The sequence below is a fragment of the Nannospalax galili genome, unplaced genomic scaffold (genome assembly GCF_000622305.1).
Source record: "Nannospalax galili isolate Female #2095 unplaced genomic scaffold, S.galili_v1.0 scaffold371, whole genome shotgun sequence".
Classification (NCBI taxonomy): domain Eukaryota; kingdom Metazoa; phylum Chordata; class Mammalia; order Rodentia; family Spalacidae; genus Nannospalax; species Nannospalax galili.
In genome coordinates this window covers 2,342,666-2,347,203 of record NW_008331606.1, presented here as the reverse complement: position 1 = coordinate 2,347,203, position 4,538 = coordinate 2,342,666, and the positions used below count along the sequence as shown (strand labels likewise).

General features: G+C 34.5%; 1 non-coding gene across 1 annotated transcript; it reads left to right on the top strand.

Annotated features, from left to right (window-relative positions):
- The first annotated feature begins 2,652 nt into the window (after positions 1-2,652).
- On the top strand, positions 2,653-2,801 carry LOC115069197. The gene has a single exon (XR_003848478.1). It is a non-coding gene; the product is annotated as a small nucleolar RNA SNORA9 (small nucleolar RNA).
- Positions 2,802-4,538: the final 1,737 nt, after the last annotated feature.

Below are 4,538 nucleotides of genomic sequence, written 5' to 3'. Positions count from 1 at the left end.
ACTAACTTATAGTCACACAGTGAAAGATTATGCAGCTGTTGTACAAATAGATGAGGAATCTTTTTATATACTAGTATTAAGTGGTTTTCAGGTTTAAAAAAAAAAAGCCAAAGTTCAGAACAGTGTATATACTATTCTCCCTTTATCTGAAAAAGAAGGTAAGAATAGGAATGTGGAGTTATTTTTCTACTTAAAGACAATCCTAAAATATAAGATTTTTTAAAAAGGAGGGGCTGGAAAGATTGCTCCGTGGTTAAGAACACTAGTTGTTCTTGCAGAAGACCTGGGTTCAAATCCCAGCACCCACATGACAGCTAACAACTGTCTGTAACTCCAGTCCCAGGGGATCCGACAGCCTCTTCTGACCTCCACAGGCATTGCACGACACGGGTGCACTTGCCTACAAGCAGGCAATACACACATACACATAAAATAAAAATAATAAATGAAATTGTTTTAAAAAAGACAACTCTGAAAAGTAAAGTCAAAAATAACTTTAAACAAAAATAATGGCTACCTATAAGAGGAATGAGAGACTAGGATAAAAAAGGAGAAAGGAGTATTTGGTAAAATAAACATAAATTATTTTGCATTTTTGCCTTTGGAACATTGTAGATTTCATGCAAATCATTAAAATGTTAAACAACAGAAAATACCAATGTTATCACTAAAGATTAAAACAAAAATTGAAATGGATGTACTTAACTTTCTATTGACATGGTAATCTAAATTTAACCACTTAAGAAGAATTATTTCAAATGATTGAAAAAGATAATTTGACTCTAAACCCTTAATAGTATATAATTTAGGAACAAAAGCAGTCACAAATAAATTTTAATATGTTTTTGGTAATCATATTGCTTGTAATAATATTGGCTATATCATGAAACCTTAGGTCTTCACTCAGATTACTATAAGAAAATACCATAAACTAGGTGGCTTATAAATACCAGAAATTTATTTCTTCAGTTCTGGGAACTGAGAAGTCTAATATCAGGATGTCAACATGCGCTAGGTTCTAGTGAAGAGTCACTTATGTGTTGTAGATAGACATGTACTTACTGTGTCCTTTTATAGCAGAAAGAGGTCTAGCTAGCTCTCTGGTTTATTATAAGGGTACCAATCTCATTTTAACACTCTACTGTTGCATAGTTACTATGCTGACATTAGGATCACCTGAACAAAAAGTCTGACTCTTAAATTTACTTACCCTGAAATAAACTCAGAGGACATTTATCCCCTACATATCCCTTGGAACTGTCTGTCTCCTGAAACTGTGCTAATGGAACTGTCCTGTTGGGACTCTGTACCTCGTACTGTGTCCCTGAGTCTGGTCCCACTCATAATTTTATTCAAAATGGTTTCTTCAGCTTCAACTAGAGAGATACAAGCTTCCACTCTAACCTTACCAGACCATCCAATTTTTTTTTCATTCCTAGTTCTAGAATATCTCATTCATTTAAGATCAAAGGTCCTTCCCAAGCTTCACCATCTGCAGTGGAGATGAGTGTGACACCTTTCAGTGCTTTGATATGTTAATTCTCAATCACACCTATATCCATTCATTATCTTTTTGAGTGGAGTACCAAACTGGGGCTGCCAAGGAAATGAGATCAGATGACCAGGTCACTAGCCACAGAGCACATGGTTTTGCTGGGATTAATTAAAAGTCATTAGTCCAAACTATGTCCATTTTATAAAAGTCACTCCCCTACACTGTCATGATGTAATTACCTAACAAAATCTCCACTTCCGAATACCATTTCAATAGAGTTTAGTAGAATATACTTTGTCGGTCACACCAACATAATGAATGTTTTAAAATAATGTAAATAACTTTGTAAAAATCATTGGAAAAAAATTAAACACGCTACTCCAGGCAAACCACACTCAAAATATTATGGCCTCTGTCTCCACCCTTGCCAGGTTACGATGAATCAACCACCATGAAGCTCAACCACCATGAAGAAGGCAGAGAGTTTCATCCTTACTGTTTAGAATTGATTTCACCCTACAATCCTGCACTGTCTGTAAAACTGTACATGGACTTCTACCTCTTCGTGGAGGCCAGAAGGAAGAGACATAACATTTTCCATCTGCTGAAACAGAAGACCTGTGATCTCAGGATCCTATATCCAGAAGGAATATCCTTCGTGTTTGAAGAGTGAATCAACTTATTTTCAGTTGAAGAAGAATTGAGAGAATTTTCCTTTAAATTCGAATTTTATGGAAGCAAAAGTACACTAAAATAATAGTTTAAAGTTCAGTAAGTGGAAAGAAAGTGACAAAAGAAAAAATCATGGAAAAATCAGCAAATACAACATAAAAGGTAAAGTATGGGTAAATGTAGAAGGTTTTCCTTATTCCTTTTTGTTTTTAAATTATACGTAAAATGTGAAAGAGAATTTTTAGATGCCTGATATGATTATAAGTTTATATAAAATTGTAACAATATTGGAGTGAAGAAAGTGATCAACAGGAAAAGTGGAGGCATAAGAAAAGGTATTGCAGTGAATATGATCAAAGTACACAATATACATGCATGAAAATGTCACAATGAAACCCATAATAAAACATAGTTGTGTACATCATCAAAAAATTACATAGAGACAATTATGTCATAAATTGGCAAGAACTCAGGGACCTAATGGGAGGCAAGGATTCTACACTTAACTTGAACTAATTAAAAATGGCAATGTAGACCGTGTGCATTCCTACAGTGCTTGCCAGAATAGTTTTGAAGTGCTTTGAGGCCTTGCCCTGCTCTTTCTAGAGCAAGGTTATAGAAATTTCAGACAATTCCTAAAAAAAATGGCAGTGTAGATTATGATTGTTATAGAAATTTATGATCAATTTTATGATCTGTAAAGTTGCCTTAAATGTTGAATTAATGAATACAGAAAGACTGTCCTAATACAGTTAATTACAGTATATATTCATAGTATATTAGCGTATTATTCTATACATTACTGGATTTGGTTTACTGAAAATGTTTAGGATTTTTCCATTTATGTTTGAATCAGATATTTGCCTGTAATTAGTTTTTCAATATAATGTATGCCACATATTTTAATAAAAGTTTTTTTAAATTCTTTAATAAAATTATTTAATAAGAGTTTTAAAAATTTATTATTATTGTTGTTATTGTTGTTGTGCGTGTGTGAATGAGTGAATATATGTCCATGATGGATGGGTTTGAGCCCATGGGCCACAGCATGTATGTGGAGGTCAGAAAAATTTTGAAATTGGTTCCTTCCTTCCAACTTTATATAAGTTCTGGAGGTTGAACTCAGTTTACCACCCTTGTGCAGAAAGTACCTTTACCCACTGAGCCATCTCGCCAGCCTGTACCTGTTTTATTTTAATACAATGTTTTGCTATACTTATAAAACAAGTTTCTCAGTCCATTATATTTTGTTTTCTTTAAGAAAAGTTTGTGTTGGATTTTTTTCTGAAATACTTAGAATAATTAATCAATGATATTTTCTAGACTGGTAATTTTTTCCTGTGACCAGGCTTTTTAAATGTACAAACAATATGATCTTTTTAAAAGCAAAAACACTAAAGTATCTGTATATAAAAATTATTTGATTCAATGAGTGAACATAGCAAGGTTACAGAACACAAGATTAATAAGCACATATTTTTTTCCACTGATTAGAAACACATAACACAAAAATCTATGTAAGAAAATAATTCCATGGAGCTAGAGAGATGGCTCAGTGGTTAATAGCACTGGCTGCTCTTTCAGAGGACCTGGATTCAGTTCGTAGAATCCATATGGTGGCTAACAACTGTCCATAACTCCAATTCCAGGGGATTCAATGCCCTCTTCTGGCCTCCAGAGATATTGGACACAAGGGTGCACATACATAGATACAGGCATAATACTCATATACATAAAACAAATAAAAAAAAACAAACCATTTGTCAGTTATTTTGCTGTTAGTATTGGAGACAGGATTGCTATGTAGTGCAGGCCAGGCTTGAACTCAGTATGTAGCACAGACTGCCTTCAAACTTCCTGCCTCATCTTGATGAGGGATGAGATTGTGCATGTGTACTATCACTTTCAGCATTGATTTGCTCAGTTTTTGAAAAGCCTTGTGAAGAGAATGCCATTACTTGATCCTAATGTTAAGAGTAAAACATTTACTATTTCCCTATTATGTATTATTTGCTGTTGTTTTTCCTAGATTCCCTTTTTTCCTAATTTTCAGTTTTAAACGAGCATACAAGGTGTTAGATATCATCATGGCATTTCCAAACAAGTATGTTTTAGAATTTCCTTCCCCTTCATCCCCCTTAAACCTCTGAGCTCCCCAGTCTTTTTTCCTCTTTCATGTCCCATGTATCCTTTTGTTAATGCCTTGTTCCTCTTCACCTATGGTTTTTTTTTTTTTTGGTCTTTTTGAGACAGGGTCTCCCTGTAGCCCCAGCTGTCCTGGAACTCACTATGTAGACCAGGCTAGCCTTGAACTCACCAAGATCCACCTTCCTCTGCCTCCCGAGTGCAGGGATTAAAGGCATGCGCCACC